This window comes from Equus przewalskii, chromosome 1 (genome assembly GCF_037783145.1).
Source record: "Equus przewalskii isolate Varuska chromosome 1, EquPr2, whole genome shotgun sequence".
In the NCBI taxonomy this organism is placed as follows: Eukaryota; Metazoa; Chordata; class Mammalia; order Perissodactyla; family Equidae; genus Equus; species Equus przewalskii.
This window is the reverse complement of record NC_091831.1, coordinates 54,100,400-54,121,303: the sequence shown is the minus strand read 5'-3', so window position 1 is coordinate 54,121,303 and position 20,904 is coordinate 54,100,400.

Here is a 20,904-nt window from a genome sequence, read left to right as displayed (position 1 = left end):
TAAATCATTTTATAATTTGTTATTTTATGATTGGGGAGTAAAGGAAGACCTGGACAACCAAATCTAAGAAATAAGACAAATACGGATCTGATAAACCCAACAACGTCTCTATCTATGTCTGGTTTGAAAAAAATAGATAATTGATTTTTTCAGATTTTCCTTTTGTCTGCTTTATTTCTCAGAGCTTATCAGTGGCAGACATACAGCTCGCAAGTTCATTTTCTGTTCACTCTTCTTTACATTTAGAAAGATTCATTAAGCTCACCGTTACTCTATATTTATCTGGATTATGCATTCATTTCCAGGAGTAGCTCCTTCTCTATCACCATCATTCTTTGGTAATGCTATGTGAGAAAATTCAATTATATTGTACTACATATACTAGAACTGAATCAAACAGCATTCTAAGCATAAAAAACTTTTAAAAATATTATTATCTATACCTTAAATATGTTTACACTAATACATTCATATTCACACTGAATTAAGAATGTAAAATTATTTCTAAATTTTTGGTGAAATATTTACCTTTTCTACTGTATATTTTAGAAAGAGACGACTAGTTGTCAGACATTGTTGAATATATTAGCCCAGTTCTACTAGCATAGAATTTCTGTGAAGGCACAACTTTGTCTTGTCCACACTTACCTTACAAATGCTGTGGCACATAGCAGGTATTCAATAGTGTTTGTTGAATGGATGAGAAAGTAAGCTTTCTGACTCGGCTACAAGAACATTCTGACACCATAAACATTTATACATGCAATTATCTCTTTCTACTTTATTCCTTACTATTTTGGCCATCAAATTGTTGATTTTCAAGTAGTGCACACCTCCAATTCATCCCTGAATCTCAGTCCATTCTTGACCCTGAACATCACATATTTCTTCAACTCAGTCCTATAATTCATTCCAGCTATGATTCACCCTACAACCCATATCCCATCCTTGAACCTAAGTGCTCTTTGAGTCTGTCATGCACCACTAACTCTGGCAAGGGGCAGGGGTCCTAAAATTTCACCCACCCACTTATTTATTTAAAATACTTTCATCATGGGGGCTGGACCCGTGGCAGAGTGGTTAAGTCTGCGTGCTCCAATGCAGGCGGCCCAGTGTTTCGTCGGTTCGAATCCTGGGCGTGGACATGGCACTGGTTATCCAGCCACGCTGAGGTGGTGTCCCACATGCCACAACTAGAAGGACCCACAACGAAGAATATACAACTATGTACTGGGGGGGTTTGGAGAGAAAAAGGAAAAAATAAAATCTTTAAAATACTTTCATCACAATAATAGATAGAACACAGTATCAGAATTCATAATATGTGATTTTCCTTCCAAAGTCTGACACAAACTAGCTTTGTGACATTTTAATTATACTCTTACTATATTTCATTTCTATAATGTATATGATGCTGATCCTGCTTTCATTAGAATGTATTTATCATGACGAAATATGTGACAAACCTGGGTAAACTGTAAATTACCATGTAAGTTTAAGGACATTGAAAAAACAAAAAACTCCTGGAACTAATAAGCAATCATAGCAAGCTTGCAGGCTAACAGTTTAATATACAGAGTTGATTGCTTTCTTATGTACCAGCAATGAACAACTGGAATTTGAAATTAAAATTACAATACTTTTTACATTAACACCCCCAAAAATGAAATACTTAGATATAAATCTAAGAAAATATGTACAAAAATTATATGAGGAAAACTACAAAGTCTGAAGAACAAAATAGAAGAAGAATTAAATAAATGGGGAAATATTCTATGTTCACGGATAGGAAGAATCAATGTTGTCAACATGTCAGTTCTTCCCAACTTGGTCTATTCAACCCCAATCAAAATCTTAACAAGTCATTTTGTGGATAATTACAAATGGATTCAAAGTTTATATGGAGAGGCAAAAGACCCAGAATAGACATTATAATATTGCAAAAGAAGAAGAAAGTTAGAAGACTTACTGTAAAGCTATAGTAATCAAGACAGTATAGTGTTTGGAAAAGGACAAACAGATCAATGGAACAGAATAGACCCCTAGTAGGGTATAGTCAACTGCTATTTGACAAAGGAGCAAAGGCAATTCAAAGGAGCAAAGATGATCTCTTCAACAAATGGTTCTGGAACAATTCGACATCCACATGCAAGATAATGATACTAGACACAGATCTTACTCCCTTCACCAAAATTAACTCAAAATGAATCATAGGCTTAAATGTAAAATGCAAAGCTATAAAACTCCTGGAAGATAACATAGCAGAAAGTCTAGATGACTTTGAGTAGAGGGATGCCTCTTTAGATACAACATCAAGGACTAGGTCCATGAAAGAAATAATTGATAAGCTGAACTTCATTACAATGAAAACTTCTGCTCTGTGAAAGACACTGTCAAGAGAATGAGAAGAAAAGCCACAGACTGGGAGAAAATATTTGCAAAATACACATCTGATAAAAGATGGTTATCCAAATTCTACAAAGAATTCTTAAAACTCAACAATAAGAAAACAAATAATCCAATTAAGAAATTGGCCAAAGACAGCAGATAACTTGGAAGCAATCAAGATGTCCTTCAGTTGGTAAATGAATAAATAAATTGTGTTCCATCCACACAATGGAATATTATTCAGTGCTAAAAAGAAATGAGCTATCCAGGCATGAAAGGATGTCTTGTTACTTAAATGCATGTTACTACATCAAAAAAGTCAATCTAAGAAGTCTCCATACTGTATGATTCCAACTATATGACATTCTGGAGAAGGCAAAACTATGGAGATAGTAAAAAGATCAGTGATTATCAGGCGACGTCAGGGCGGGGGTAGAGAGATGAACGGACAGAACAGAGAGGATTTTTAGAGAATTGAAAATATTCTATGTGTTACTGTAATAGTGCATACACATGATTATACATTTGTTCAAATCCATAGAATGTACAACTTTAAGAGTGAACCATAATGAAAAATTTGGACTTTTGGTGATTATGATGTGTCAATGTAGGTTAATTAATTCTAACAAATGTACCACTCTGGCAAGGGATGTTGATAATTGAGTATGCTATGCCTGTGTGGGGGCAGAGAAAGCCATTCACTTGGCTTGAGTAATAATATTTCCATATAATAATATGGAAAATCTCTGTAACTTCCCTCAAATTTGCTTCAGCCTTAAACTGCTCTACAAAAGTAGTCTTAATAAAAAAATTTTTTTAAAATCTCTTATCTCAGTGATAATAAGGCTTTCTCTCTTTTCTCCTTAACATCTACCTAAATAAAGATGGAAGAGGTATCGGATATAAGCAATACAATTCTCCGAGCATGCATAATCAAATAAAATAAGAAATGAAAATTGGTGGGAACTGGAATGCGTGTGTAAAATCTTAGCTTCAGCAATCCAAACAAAAATTTTTGAGTGAATTGGAATATTTCCTAGGCTTGATTTTCAATACTGAAGGGGCTCTCTATAATTTTAACTATTTTTACCATTATCTTTTATTTAGTTAAAAAATGTGTGCCACTAAACATTTTTTTGTTGTTGAGGATAGTGGCAAGGAGGGGGGTGATATTGAGAAATCAAGTCACACAGCATTTCTGGAATAAGATCTATTTAATTAGCTTTGCAGAACCAATCCAAAGGCCCAGAACCATCAGGACAACAGCAACAGCAATAATAATGATAATGTGCTCTGGTCACTTAGGACTTGCATTTTGATGATGATAAATAAAAATAAAATTCAGAGCACTCCATTAAGCAACTTGGCCAGAGTCCCCTCATTGTAATTGCCTATAAACTATTCTTTATTTGCACAAACAGCACTGGATATGCCTGCAGCTACTTTTTAAACGTAACTATCACGTTTTGAAAAATATAAAATTGGTAGTATCTTTCACTGCCAGCTGTATTTTCTCCCTCTGCCAATAGTAATAATAAAATCAATTGAAATTACTGCTTTGTTCATTTGGCTTGTGTAATATGCTTCCTGGTTCAATATAATGTCAATTTGTCTACTCTGGTACTTGTACAAATTATGTTTTGTTTCTATTAATTTTTTAGTGAAAGAAAACCCCCCAAACTCCTAGATGAATAAGCCCCACTATTTATCAGTCAGTGAATAAAATGATTAAAAATATCATCACAGATAATACGGAACCTCAAGATTTTAGAAAAACTTGGTTGAGTAGAAACTAGGAGCATTTACATTTAAACATTTCAAACCATGTTTTTCTTTATAATGGATAAATGTTTAAATTTAACTGTGATGAAACTACTTAATTCTGGGAAAAAATGCTAATGCTATATATAGAGATATTTCTTTCAGTCATATTAATGCAGAACAAGTGCCTAAACATTCTTGGGGCAATTCACATGCAGTAAAATAATTTGAATAACATTTAACATAATATGGGATCATTTTGCAAATGTAAATTGGATTATATTTATTTGAATTAGATTTCCATATGTTTTGTGGCTTTCTGAGGAGAAATGCTGCATTTGTAATTAGATTTAGACAGATATATTAATATACCGGATGAATTGTATCTTGTTCTTATTTGAGGAGAGTTTTTAATTTTGTTTCATTTTCTTCTTTTTCTCTCTTTGAGTAGGTGTGTTTGTGTCTGTGTGTGTCTCTTTTATCCTTGTACTGTGTCTATTATTGAGAATATGTTAATTAGAAATAGTGAAAAGTGCCAGGTAAAAATACGAGCTTTTCTGTCCTAGGAGAGGCTGTGGAGGGGATCAGACCTCATCATTCAGGGTAGGACGGCTCAATCTCGGAAAGGCCCTCTTTGGCCTAATTTCTCTCCCTAATTAGGTCTCTTCTGCCATTCTTTATATCTCAAAAGTTCCTTTTTTTTTTTTTCGGTTTTGTATTTTCCTGAAAATGAATCCTTATTTAGTTTTACATTAGTTCTCTGACAGTATTGAAATATAATCACTAAATTTAATTGTGCAGATCACCAAAGAGTTTTATTTTATTCCTGTAATTGTACTCTTGAGATTCCATCTTTTTGAAAGGAACTTAAAATTGTCAATTAAAGATAGCCCAGTTCTGAACTTTCCGTGTTGAGTAAACTGAGTTTCATGTATATAGGAACCAAGTCATGAGGGCCCTGCTTCCTTCCCTTTGACAAATGGCACAGTCATTGGGAACAAGACTATTAGTTTTCTAAGCATGGTGCTATATGAAACCAATCGCTCCACCTGTTTATTCTTTCCCTGGAGTCTTTTAGCAGTTTGAGGTGGACTCCATGGCATGGAGATTATTAGAATACCCAAAGATATATGTTTGTGTGAAGGAGCAAAATGAAGTAATCTGGTCCTTGCCTACAGCCACAAGGATAGGGTTGGGCTTGGAGATCCTGCAAGTGTCCACATCTAGCCACAGCCGTAAAATGTCTTTGTTGTCCTTCCCTTCCCTCCATTATCAGTGAATACTCAGTAAAGTCTTATGCAAAAATCATAGCTTTACATGTAGAATCTTATGTACTTTACTTATGTAAGTTCACAGTTTGATTTCTCTGTTAGTGTAATGTATTAAGAAGTAAGGTTTGCCCCATGTGGCAACTTATTATTGAGTATAATGGCAGAAAACTGAGAGAAGATCCTATAAAAAGGTCCAGGTCAACTTGATTAAATGAAGAATAAAACTAGAAGACTGGCTGAGGGTGAACTTGTGGAAATATATTAAGCCCCTGCGGATTCCTAGAAAAACATGAAAAAAGGGATGAGAGTAGTGGACCTTGAAGGTGGGTTTCCTTAATGTAAAAATTCAGTAATCTGAACATGATTTTTTTTCTTTTTGTAATAAGGACAAAAAAGGCAAACTTAATGTCTGATAAAGTCTCATAAAAATTTAATCCAATTTGATTAGGTCATGTTTTCCTAAATTTTTTTTTTATATTGAGTATTCTGGATTGTATCTTGGAATTGCAAATATCATCTTGCAAAATTTCTGGATTCTGTTACACATTTTGCTTTCATTTTAATTGACAATTCCACTTGCCAACTCCGTTAATAGAATGGCAAATCAAACATAAACGTATGTTTTTAATCTTTAGTTGAACTGTTTTGACTCTACCCTACATATGTATGGCTCAGGTATCAGCAAGAAATGAGCAAATTTTACACACACAATTTCAGCCACTCTGTTCTGGGTTCGTCTTTTCTGGGATTTCCCTTCCTCCTTCACTTTCTAGCATATGACCTCTCTTCTCTGATTTTTCAGGCCATAAAGACTGGAAGTCTTCTATCAGACTTCTATCCATCCCATGAGTCACGCACTAAGAGAAAATTTGACTTAAAATATATATGTATATATATAAAATAAAAATGAATGTATTGGAAAATAGGAATGTTTTAAAATATATAATATAAACTTCTACTAATAAAAATAGAAAAAGGACAAATGAAACCCAAAGCAAGCAGAAGAAAAAAATAATGTCTCAAAGCAAAAATCAATGAACTAGAAAACAAAACAAAACAAAATAGCGAAAAATCAATAAAATAAAAGATTGGTTCTTTAAATAAACTGGCAACTTTGATAAATCTTTAGCTAGACTGACCAAGGAAAAAAAGGGAAGATATGCAAAATACCAAAATCAGGCGTTAAAGAAAGAGAACATCACAAGCAACCCTACAGAAATTAAAGGAATTATGAGATAATATTATGCACGACATTTTGCCAACAAATTATACAACTAAAATGAAGTGGATAAAGTCTAGGAAAGACACTAATTATCAAAAATGACTCAAGAAGAATTAGAGAATCTTAATAGAGATATAGAAACTAAATGCATGGAATTTGCAATTAAAATAAATTTCCAACACAGAAAAGCCAGCCCCAGATGATGTCCCTGGTCAGCTCTATCAAATATTTAAAGAACAAGTAATACGAATCATACACAAATTCTTTCAGAAAATAAAGGACTGGGGAACACTTCCCAACTTATACTATGAAGTCAGAGTTACCCCGATAAAAAAGCCAGTAAAATTACAGACCAACAACTTCATGAACATAGATGCGTAATCTTTAATAAAATCCTAGCAAATCTAATTCAGAACAAAAAAGAAAGAGAGAAGGATTACACAACCCTGACCAAGTGGGATATATTGCAGGAATGCCAGATAGGTTGAACATCCAAAATTCAATTTATATAATACACGTCTTAATAGAATAAAGAACAAAACAACTTGATCATCTTAGTAGATTGAGGGGAAGCATCTGAAAAAATCCAGTATCCACTCACAATAAGTTAGGAATTGAGGGAAACGTCCTTAATATGATAAAGGACAGATATGAAAAGCCTACAGCTAACATTATGCTTATTGGTGAATGACTGAATTTCCCTTCAAGCTCAGAACATAACAAATATTTCTGTGCTCACCAGTTCCTTTCAGCATTTTGCTGGATCAGTGCAATAACTCCAGAAAAGAAGTTGAAGGAATCTGGACAGGAAAGAAAAAAGCAAAACTCTCTTTAATCGTAGATCTCATGCTTTTTTATGTAGACAGTTCTAAGAGGTCTTGACAATAGTTCCTAGAACTAATAAATCCTTGGCAGGGTCTAAGGATTCATGATCTATCTAAAAAGCAATAGTATTTTCATGATCAATCCAAAAATGACATTAAGAAAAGTATTCAATTAAAATAGCACCCAAAAGAATAAAGTGCCAATAAATAAATTGAAGACATGAAATGCAAGATTTGTACACTAATATCTCCAAAACATTGCTGAGAAAAATTAAAGAACATCTAGCTTAAAAAGGAGACATTTTTCTTAATGCCTAGGAAAACTATAAGATGGTAATTATTCTCAAATTGATCTATAGAGTTAATAAAATTTTTAACTAAATCCAAACAGGGGTTTTCTTATATTGAAAATGAAAAGCTAATCATAAAATTACTGGGGTGGTGGGGCCAGCCCTGTGGCCAAGTGGTTAAGTTTGCTCTCTCCACTTCAGCAGCTCAGGGTTTCGCCAGTTCTGATGGATCCTGTGTGCGGACCTAGCACCGCTCATCAAGCCATGCTGAGGCAGCATCCCACATACCAGAGCCAGAAGCCTATGTACTGGGGGGCTTTGAGGAGAAGAAGAAAAAAAAGATTGGCAACAGATGTTAGCTCAGGTGCCAATCTCTAAAAAAATAAAAATTAATGTGGAAATGAATTTGACCAAGATTACTCAAAGCAATTTAGGAAAAGAAGAAAGTTGAATGACTTTCACTGCCTGACTTTAGATAGACTTCAAAACTTAGTATACAGAGACCATGACCCAGGTGTGTGATCTTAGCGTAAGAACAGATGTATGTAAATCAACGGGGCAGAATCAAAAAGCCAGAAATTAATCCTCACATTTTTCTTCAATTGACTTTTGAAAAGATGTCAAGGAAATTCGATGATGAAAGGATAAATTTCCTATAGAAACGGTCCTGAGATAATTGGATAATCATGTGCAAAAAAATAAACTTAGTTCCTTACCTTAAAATATATACAAAAATTACCGAAACTAAATCACAATCTAAATACACAGGATAAACTGTAAAACTTCTCAAAAAAACTGAGGATACAAATTTGTGATCACAGGTTAGTTCAGGTTTGCCAAGTAATCTCTGAATACATTTGAATGGAACAGTCAGTGCTTTGTAAATTTCTAGAGAATGCTAGTAGCTCTAGCTGAATAACAAACGTTAGATATTAAAATTTTGGAAAAATTAAACTAAGCACAGAATACGAAATAAAAGTGCAGTTTTATTTCTTCTTTTGCACATGGGATTAGCTAATCCTATGCTTTAATTGCTGGAACACTGAGAAAGTTAAATTGGCAGAAGAAGACTCAGTTGATTACAGCATCCTAGTCAGTAACAACGAACTTAATTGGACTCTAAAACTATCTGGCAGATAATTTTTTTTTTTTTACCACTATTGAAGTGTGGAGAAAGACTATATTTTACTCACCTGAATAAGATATGTGGGACTATCCTTTAGTAATGTAGGCTTGTCTCATACAAATTCAGTGTATCTTGACCTTACCAAAGCACATCCTATATCTTTCTCTCATACTATTATACATCAGGATATGATCAATAGGCATAAATAAAATAGGTTAAGCAGAGTTCAGTCTCATTTGGGGAGATTTTTTTTCTAATCTATATCTAGATTTTCTGTTTCTATCTCTGTAATAATAGACACATAGTATAGGAGGTACAAATCATTCCAGCTAAGAGATAATGTGGAGAAAGTCCAGAAAGAGATCTTAATTAAAGAGTTTACATTGTAAAATGCTTCATCAAAATTTAATGTTGCAATTCCGCAGGCTACATTTTTGTCCCAGATGGTGACTGTCATTGTTTACTCTCTTGAGTCTTATTAGAATGCACCTGGGTAACATGGTGTGTTTTACTGAACAAATGTCCCACTGCACAATTAGTGCACTCATTCTGGTGCACTAATGACTTCAATTCACTTTTGACTTAAATTTCGAAAGTCTTATTATTTTCCAGGCACACAATCCTCTCATGAACCCATGAGGTATATGTTATGATTGCACTTTTACAGATGAGAAAACTGAGGTTTAGACAAAGTAACTTACGAGAATTAAATTTAATAGCCAGATGAGTGGCACAGATGAGTGGCTTTTATCAAGGTCTGTTTCACATTCAGATGTGAACCATTATGCAGCTCTGCCCCTTATGAATGGTTATTAAATCCAGATGCATTTTTATGTATAAAATAAAGAAACATTATTGAATTTCACCTTAGAAATCCATTTGGAGAAAAACACAGACCACTTGTTTCTGCCTCTTTTCCCGCAGATACTCTGACCTTTCCAGTTTTGTTAGGTTCCAATTCCCAGAAGAATCCCTAGATATTGCAGCTACTTTTCAATGACTTTTTTTCAACCCAATTGGTTAAGAAAAGACCTTGAGCTTTCAGATATTCAACTGCTACCATTTCTGGAATTTTCAATTTTTTATTAGATTACCCATTTACAATGCTTTCCAGAGTCCCTCTGAAGGTGCTATGCTGACTTAAAAGAGATTTATAGAGGGGCCACCCAGTGGCACAGTGGTTAAGTGCGCACGTTCCACTTTGGCAGCCCCAGGCTTCGCCAGATGGGATTCCGGGTGCAGACATGGCACTGCTTGGCAAGCCATGCTGTGGCGGTAGTCCACATATAAAGTAGAGGAAGATGGGCATGGATGTTAGCTCAGGGCCATTCTTCCTCAGTGAAAAGAGGAGGATTGGCAGCAGATGTTAGCTCAGGGGTAATCATCCTCAAAAAAAAAAAAAAGATTTATAGAATAGTATTGTTGATATTAATCAGAATTTTACTTAAGCCAAATTATCCAGAAAGAATACAGACAGTTGACATTTTGGTAAATTAGGTCCTAAAATCTACCTTGAATATAAGAACAGTAAAAATAAATTAACTCAATTCCCACATCTTAGATCATGAGAAATCCTGGAGGAAGGAAAAAAAACAGTCTTGTAGAATGTCAAAATACAAGATACAGAATTATGACAACACTTAATGGGTCACTTGATTTCTCTTCTGGCTTATGAAGAAAACCCTAAAATAAGTTGGATGAAATATTGCCAATTATTTCGGTAACAATTTCAGATATTCCCAACTGAAGCCCAACATACAATATATGAATTATACATTTTACTCTTAGACGTTTTTCCTTGAGAGACCTGCATGAATCGCTTCAACAGCCTTGGGTACTTGAGGCCAATATGGGACAGTCGAGCGAATATTTTAAGCTTAGAAACTAATTCAGGCTTGATATTTCAAAAATGCAGCTGATGGCTCTTCTGCTACTGTGAAATTATGTTACTTGTTAGATAATTCTTCTGGCAGCCAAAATTTGCTTTTGAAATTAAACCACATGTATGTTATGTGATTAATGATCCTAAATAATAGAAACTTGGCAACAATCTTGAAAAGGAGGGAGACATTAGTGAGGGGTGGAATTTGTGCGTCAATAATTACACACGGATATGAATATTTGGCATTTTTTTCTTTTTTTGTTTTTTGTTGAGGAAGATCAGCCCTGAGCTAACTGCTGCCAATCCTCCTCTTTTTTCTGAGGAAGCCTGGCCCTGAGCTAACATCCGTGCCCATCTTCCTCTAATTTATATGTGGGACGCCTGCCACAGCATGGTTTGCCAAGTGGTGCCATGTCCGCACCTGGGATCCAAACTGGCGAATCCCGGGCCCTGAGAAGCAGAACATGGGTACTTCACCGCTGAACCACTGGGCCGCCCCCGAATATTTGGCATTTTTTACTTGCCAGAATAAATCCTGAGAGATAACAATTTGCTATTGATGATTAAGCATGGCATTAATCATTTTTTAAAACAAGATAGAAAGCCTGAGAAGACTAGATTTCTAATCAATATTTAATGGGGACATTCCACATTTTATTTACTCTATAGAGAGTATCGCAAAGCAAAACTAGAGTTAAGAACAAATTACAGCTCTGATTGAATAGTTTACCAATTTAGTTCAGAACATGCTAAATATATAAGAAGTTTCAGAGGGACTAGATTCACTGTAATATAGGAAAGGGGAAAAAAAACCACAATAATTACTGGAGACAATTAACTAAACTTTCTGACTCCTTTCTCCTCTTCCCAAAAGGCGTCAGATATCGTACATGTTTAAAATTTCGTAGATATAGTCAAATTCCTGAATAAAAGCTTAACAAATTTGCAATATGACTAAGACTATACAAGTGTTCATTTTCCTTTATACCCTCACTAATACTTGTTATTAAACTAATTTGTGTCAATACAGTAAATGAAATATGATGTTGTTAAATTGTTTTAATTCATGTTGCTTGTATTATTTTGAGGTACAGGAATATATTAAGCATTTATTGGCCAGTTTATTTCTTCTTCTGTGAAATGCATGCAAATTTTCTATTGGTCATATGTATTTACATTTTTAACAATATTTTTAATATTTTTTAGATTTTAGAAATATTAGCACTGTGTTAAATAAGAAAAAGGTGAAGGAATACAAATTATCGATATCAGATATGGATTTTGTTAGACATTAAATAAAATCAGTGTCCTATAGTCACTGAAAATGTGTTTAGGGACTGTTAAATTCAATAGCTTAAATAAGATGGAAAAGGCCTTGAAAACATAACTTATTAAGCTGAAACAAGATGAAATAGAAATTCTAAATAGCCTTTGTGGTATAAACAGAGATGTATTGCCCAGACTGATTTCTTTCAAAGTTTGAGTTTTTGCAGGAGCAGCCGCTACAAGTACTGTCATCCGACGTCTTCATCTGTCAACCCTCTAACGGTTGTTTCAGCTTCAGGGAGTCATGTCACTCAAGGTTGAGTCCTTGCCAGGAAGGCCTTCATTCAGTGATTAATTGTTGGGTCGGGGAGTAGTGTATAATGGCTATGCCATTTTGGCCCAATGTGGGGTGACTCAAACTATTTTAATTTCAGAATGTTCTCTGTGTAAGCTGAGGTTGAGGTCAGGTCTTGACTTCTTCTCTACCTAAACCTGGTTATTTTTTCTGCTTCCTTCCACAGGGATTGCTGCTAAAGTCGCTCACAAATAAACACCCTGCACATGAAGTCTAACAGTCTGCTTTCCAGAGAACCTGAGAGGCAGCAGCCTTATACTATATATGAGGAAATTGAATTTATTATTTTTAAATACCTCTCTACAGTGAAAATTTCAAGTGCAGATGGTTTTCCTTGTACATTCTGTCATACAATTAAAAAAGAAATAGCACCAATCTGATGTAAATTCTTCAAAAAAATAGAGGGATAGAGAATATTTCCTTGTCTTATGAGGCCAGCATAACCATAACACCAAAAACTGACAAAGTTCTAAAACAAAACAAAGAAGACTAGAATATTAAAGACTAATATCCTTATTGAAAGTAGATTCCTAAATCAAGTATAAGTAAATAAAATCTGTGAGTATATACATGATTGTACATTATAACCAAGTGATGTTTATACCGGTAACGAAGATTGGTTTATCCTTTGAAAAACAATTGATAAAATTCACTGTATTAATGAATGGAGAGAAAATATGAGCATCAAAACAGATGCCTAAAAAGCATTTTGGAAAATTCAACAAGCGTAAATAGCTTATATCCCATGACTTCAAGAGTTATTATAGAACAACAGTTTTGAAAACTGTGCGTGTACTGACATATTTATAGACAATTAGAATGAGAGAGAATAGAGAGCCCAAATGTAGGCTCACGTTTCTACAGTTTTTGATTTTCAGATCCCACAAACAAATGAAAATAATTTCAACTAATGGTGCTGGAAAAACTGGATATTTAAATGGACAAAAACTGAAACATGCTGTGTATCTTACCACACACATAAAATAATCAGAGAGGGGCTGCCCCAGTGGCCGAGTGGTCAAGTTCGAGTGTTCTGCTTCTGCGGCCTAGGGGTTTCGCCAGTTCGGATCCTGGATGTGGACATGGCACTGCTCATCAAGCCATGCTGAGGTGGTAACCCACATGCCACAACTAGAAGGACTCACAACTAAAAACACACAACTATGTACCAGGGGTCTTTGGGAGAAAAAGGAAAAATAAAATCTTTAAAAAAATTTTTACAAGGCTTTGAATGCCAGGAATTGGGGCTAAATTTTAAAAAGATAATAATAATAATCATAGATATATTGGCCCAATTTATAAAAATTGAAACTATAAAACTTCCAAAAAAATTGATAAATGTCTTTGTGACACGAGGGTAGGCAATATTTTCTTGAATAAGGCACAAAAATCAATAACTGTGAAATTAAAAAATGCTTAATTATACTTGATCAAAATTTTAAAATTAAGTTCATTAAAATGTAACATTAATAAAATTAATAGAAAAGCCACATACGAAAGGAGATATGGACAATTCATACATCTACCAAAAGAATTGTTCTGGGGGCGGATATAAAAAGAACTCACAATTCAATAATAAAAAGACAAACCATCCAATAAAAAGAGAGGTGAAGGAACTGAACCAGCACTTCACAGAGGAAGTGATGGAGATTACCAATAAGCACGTGAAAAAGCATTCAGTATCCTTTTTCATCAGGGAAACACAGATCAAAACTGTAATGAAATGCTATTACGTATATACTGGAATAACTTGTACTAAAATGTTACAAAGCCAAACAGTCACAAGCAGGTGGAACGGTGTTACTTGATAGAACCTTTTATGATGATAAAAATGTCCACATATGTGCTGCCTAAGAGAGTAGTGACTAGCCACATGTGGCCATTCAGGGCTCGAAATATGTCTAGTATGATTGCAGAATTAAACTTCATATTATTTCATTTCAATCAGATTAAATTTGGATAGCCATATGTAGACATTGGAGCAAATAGAATTCTTATACATTACGTATGAGAATGGAAACTGGTACAACCACTTTGATATATTTCTGATAGGCTCCTATAAAACATTCCTAGATATTTATTTAACATCGATATAAACATAATTTTACAAGGTGACCAGGAAGAGTTGAATAGTTATAACAACTTTATACACAATATAACCCAAACCGGAAAAAACCCAAATGCCTATCAAATAGTAAATGGCTAAATGACTTTGGTATTTTCACACAATGAAACACTGCTTACCAAGTAAAAGATATAAAAGAAAGCATAGATGAATCTCAGAAACATTATGCAAAGGAAAAGAAAGCTTACAGAACACTTCATATTTTATTTGATTCCATTTATATGGATTTCTAGAATGGACAAAATTAATGTGGTTAAAAAAACTCAAAACAGGTTGTCTTTGGGAATTGGAGGCAGGCATTTACTGAAAAGAGGTGTGAGGGAACTCTGAGGCGAGGGTGAGTTTCTGCATCTTGATAGATTTTGGAGCTACACAAGTGTATGCATTTGTCCAGAACTTATCAAATTATGCCCTTAAGATTTGTATTTGTCATTGTATATAAACTATACCTCAAAAGAAACAAAAAAGGAATCTTAAATGTAGAACACTAGTTAATGATATGTGTGGAAGTTTACCATTATTTGTAGTTTCTTTTAAGAGCACATAAACATGGGTTGATAAATGAATAAAGGGATAAAAGATAGATACAATAAAGCAAGTATAATAAATATTAATTATAGAATCTAGATGTAGGTATATAGTGTTCAGTATAAAGTTCTTTCAATTTTTGTGAATATTTCAAAATTTTCAGTATCAAATGCTAAAAAATTAAGCCCAAGTGATATATTTATACATGTAAATATACATACATGATAAATTTTTCTCATAATTATATTCTGATAATTTTATATTTCTTATCACTCTAAAACCAAAAGAGTCTTTTAATCTGTAAAATAATTTTTGAGCTAATTTCTTTAAGGACTATCGCTTCAAAATAATTAATAGAAGATATGAAGACCCTAGACTATGATAACTTCTATTAGTCTTTAGTTGCATCTATGGCGGAAGATACAATATGAAGAATATATTTCCTACAATGCACTGGTGCAGTAACTAAATTGAGGCTGCACAAGGTTTATCAGATGCTGAGACTAACATTACGGGTTGTCAAAATGGATGGAATTCTGATGGGTGTTTGGCTATCCCTAATTATTTCAATTCACAAAATATAAAATTATGTATCATCGTAAAATGTAAGCAATTAATACAAACACTTCTAAAAAGGGAAATTTTAAGAGCATAAATACTAGACTTTTCTTGCTTGAAAGTTGTAGATTTAAAGTATCATAGCTGGAATTGTTCTAAGAAATAAAAAAGAAGAGAATTTGAGATCAGCTAATTTATAATAAAGTTTCTTTAGGAGACACTAATTGGGAAAATGTAAGGTGTATTTACAACTCACATTAGCTGAGAATACTATATTCAACAGATAATATAAAGACATTGAGAGACATATAAATAAGAAGCAAATAGCAAAATCGCAGAACTCACTGAGGGAAGAAAAAGATTGATTGAACCAAATTCACTTTATTCAAACAGTTAAATTATGACTGCCAATGGATGTTTTAACAGCCTTGATAACGGCGTGACTTTTATAGGAAATATAACTATACTACATCAGGTTAAGTGGGCGAGTGAATCCTGTAATACAAATGAAAGCACCACACGTCAGATATAGCATTTTTAATTTGTGAAGGAACTCAGAATGCCTAGAATAAAGCATAGCTGTGTGATATTTTTAAAGCTTTCTAGCGATCCATTTATATAGCTCGAGTTTAAGGACTAAAAGCTTTCATCTTTTTTTCTCTCACAGTGACATCATTGGGTCATGGTGCACAATGTAATACAAGACATTTCCTAGCAGAATAGGTTTAGACAGTAAATATCAGAATCTTATTATACTAATTCTGCACAAGCATGAATTATTAATGGTGCACTTCTAAGTGCAATGATTGAATGCATATAAATATAAAGTGGACTCGTTGTAGGGGAAGATATATTTTTCTAGACAAGAATAAACATAAATACAAATTGAAAGTTCCAGGGGATTAATAGTATAGAAGCTTCAATGTATAAATATACTTATAGGCAGACCATGATTTTGTTGCTAAGAGATCCCGGAACTGTATCATAAATGGAAGATAAAATATTAATCATTTTTGTGTGCATTTTAGAGACATTATGTAGTACAACTTTGTAACAGTGATGCCAAATATTTCATTATTTTTGGACGATTATCTACTAAGAAAATTCAAGATTATTGTTAGTGCCGTGGAGTCAGTTCCTGGAGACCCTGTGCGCACCAGGGCAAGCTCTGGCTGGTCTTTTTGTAGCCTCCTCTCGCCGTCCAGTGCTGTATCAGACAATGCTGCACTGCTATTCATAGAGTTCCTGGCCAGTTTTTTGGAAGAAGCGGGCCAGGTCCTTCTTCCTAGTCTGTCTTAGTCTGGAAGCTCTGCTGAAATTTGTCCACCACAGATGACCCTGCTGGTATTTTGAAATACTGGTGGCATAGCTTTCAGCATCACAGCAACACACAGCCACCACAGTACGACAACAGACAGATGGGTGATGGTGTTCCCTGACAGGGAAACAAACCTAGGCCGCGGCAGTGAGAGCGCTGAATCTTAATCACTGGACCACTATGGCTGGCAAATTAAAGATAATCGATGGAAAATCATTAGACTAAGACAAAGAGCTCTTCCACGTAGCCAGTTATAAAAGAAATGGTTTTAAGGTGGCAGAAAGAGATTTAATTTTCTTCTTGCCTGAAAATTACCTCCAGACAACAAAAAGAATAAGTAGTAATGTAAATATTGATTATCTTAAATTATAAGGATTATCAAATGCAATTTATATCAAATCTCCATGTGGGGAGACATGTGGAACACTGAACTTGAAGAGTGTTGACAGAGCAGTTTTCCAAAAACGGTGGTGCAGCCCAGGAGGAAAATCCAACCATTCCTTGTTGCAGAACAGGAAGAGCAGTTCCCGCTGGTGACGGGACCTCCTTAAGCCTCACTTGGCGTCATGGAATAATATACTAAAGGAACTAAGGTGGAAGAATCAGGAAAAAATAAGTCAGAGGAAGAATGCTCGACTCCTCCCCACCCCCCCACAAAATGTTGCAACTAAGCTAAACAAATTAAAGTGTGACTAAACATATTGCTACACATTAAAAAACTCAACAAAGAGATCCATATTTAAGGGTTGAGGAAAAGAGCTCAAGGAAACATAAAGAGGTGAAATAAGAACTGGCAGTGTTCAAGGAAAGAAGTTAGAGAGAAAAATAATGTATCACAGAAATGTTCCACACAGGAAGCAGCTTAAAGAGACCAAATAATGCCATAAACAATAACAAAGATTAAACAGTGGATTTTATGAAGTGAGCAAAATGTTTAGAGAATGATCACATTATTAGAGAGGCTTATAGAGAAAATCATAGCTATTAAATATGATGTTTGAGTATCAGTATTTCTTAATTAATGTTTCTGATGAAGAGAATGGGAAAATGGAAAAATAAAGTTATCCAAACATGATTTTTAAAAAGCTTCCAGAAAAGAAAATGAAGCAAAATACTGAAAAGTTGCATGGTGTCTATGGATAAGTTGACAGAGAATGACGAACAATAAGATCTATCCTAGCTAAAATCCTGGAAGACAAGGGAAAAGAAACAATCTTGTGTCATCCAGGCAAAAATCAGACTGACCACAGGCTTCTACACAACGACATTTTTCTCTAGGAGACAGTAAAATCATGCCTGTAATGTCTTCATGTAAGGAAAAATGGGATCCAGGATATAACTTTCAAATATGACATGGAGTGTAAAGATAATATTGTCAAATTAGCAAACACTCTTCTAAAAATTCTATCAGGAATAGTAAGAAATGAATAGAAAAAATAAGCAATAGTATGCCTGGTGACCAATGAATCTATTTAAATAATGACTTTGTGTTAAGCTGTTGTGGGACTTATAAAACAAAATGTAAATTTTATAAACCATGGCAAATAAAAAATTCTTTAACAAAAAAATAGGAAAAAAAGGTTTTGAGACATTTTTTATTTTACATTTGTATATTTTTAACTTTCAAAATTTTTTTCAACAAACATGTGAACATACATGATGCTCTTAATCGGAAAATATAATCTTTAAAATAAAGCCAGGTACTGTAAAATTGTCCAAAGTTTTGACATTGTTTGTAATGTTATCAAGTCGGCCTACCACAAGTTGTGTGCTTACATATAAAAACAAGAGACCTGAGTCCGAGATGCAGTTTATTCCTTGCAGAAAAAGAGGCAGCCAGAGAAGCGTTGCAGCGCTGGTATTCTGAGCCCTGATCCCCTCAGTGTGTCACGGGGAGGAAGTGGGCGTAACTGCATGCAGAGTGAGGGTGAGTTACAGGAAAAGAACCCCAAGTTCAGACTCTGACCTTGTATAGTGGCTACTGACAAACCTATCCAAACCTGCCCACTCTCTTTTCCGGAGAAACAGAGATTATTTTTATTGCCCCGGATTATAGCAAATATCTCCAGGGAGGGATGTCTTTATCTAAATCTTTCTACAGGGAGTCACTGTCTTTATATTAAGTTATCCATGAATGTACATAAATTTTCCTCAGAAGAATTCCCTATCCCCACCTTTCCAGGGCTATATGTCTCTACAAATGTGCCTTAAAATACAGTTCCAGAGCTCATTGTCTCCTAATACCCAGATGTGTGGAAATGCTGCAAATTCATAAAGAACTGACTCGCAGTAACAGTCCAATTTTGAAGGGCTATTTTTCTTTCCGTTATTACTGCCTTTCAAGAACATGATTTCTTTTATAATTAGTGGATACCTTTATAAATACAATTTTACTGCATTTACTAGTTATTTTAATTGAAGGAAACTAATGTCAGAAACAGCACCTGAAAACTCTGCTCCGCGGCACAGCGCCTGTAATTAGGAGAAGATAATCACTCTGAGCCTCCGAGTACTTGAAGAAGGCTCCAGGTGATCCCCAGGCTTGGTGGTCTGCCCACCTCCATTATATTCCCAATTGTTGGTCAGTTCTAGAGTAAGTGCCTGAGGCCAACATCACTAGCATTTCATTCTTCAGGTAATTGGTATTGTATTTCAGAATCTGCTGTGGCTGCCAGGTCTCTGTGAAATGATGAGAAATGACAGGAGTCAAGAAGCAGGATCTTGGACCTTCTGTATAACTAGAAACACGCATACGTTGTGCTTCGGCAATCACTTTTAATCAATGTTATTTAAATTTCCTACTTTTTCACAATTTCCAACATAGGCCAAAGGGAAGCATTGTATTTGTGTGTGCATGTGATACTATAACAGTCATTTATAACTGTAAAAGTAGGAAGAATTCTGAGAAACTGCGTGCAATTTATTGATTTAGAGGTAATTGTGTAGCAGTGGAAACACATATATTTGGTATTGTGAGACAGTCTGCTCTTTGCATGTACACTAACCCCTCAGCCTGCTCTCTGTCCCTAATATAACACAGAATTTGTCCTTCCCCTTTGAATATCTTATATGCTTCAGGAAAGGTGGATCCCAGACCCTAGGGATGAATCATGCTGCTAAACTCTAAACCAGGGGTCTGCACACTTTTTCTAGAAAGGATCAGAAAGCAAATGTTTTTGGCTTTGCAGGCCAGACTGTCTCTGTCATAATTAGTCAAATCTCCATTGCCTGGGAAAGTAGCCACGTACAATATGTAAATGAGTGAGCATGGCTGATTTCCAATGAGATTCTATTTATGGATGCTGTATTAGTGTTCTGGGGCTGCCTCAACAGATTAGCACAAATTGAGTGGCTTAAAACTAGAGAAATTTCTTCTCTCACAGTTATGGAGGCTAGAATTCACTGGATTCAAAGTGCCGGCAGTCCACGCTCCTTCCAAAGGCTCTAGGGAAGAATCCCCCGTTGCCTCTGGTGGTCTCCTGCAATCCTGGGCATTCCTTCATTTGTAACTGCATCGCTCCAATCTCGGCCTCCATCTTCACATTGCTGTCTTCCTCTGTGTGCGTCTGTGTCTCCAAACGCACTTCTCCTCATGAGGACACGAGTCACTGAACTTGAGGACCCCCACAATTCAATATGATCTCATCTTAACTAATTACATCTGTAAAGACACTGTTTCCAAATAAGGTCACATGATAGTATGGGGGTAGAACTTCAACATGTCTTTTGGGGGACACAATTCAACCTACAACAGAACTCGAATTTGAATTTCTATAATTTTCACATGTCATGAAATACTATACTTAAAAATTTTTTGTCAACCATGTAAATTGTTAAAACCAACTTGCAGGCTGGACAAAAAAAGGCAGCAGTTTACACTTGGCCCAGGGGCCATGGTTTGCTGAACTCTGCTCTGCATCAAAGATAGTAATTTCCTCAGGAGCGTTTAATTTAAAAAGGAGACATGAAACAATTCTGGTCAATGAACTA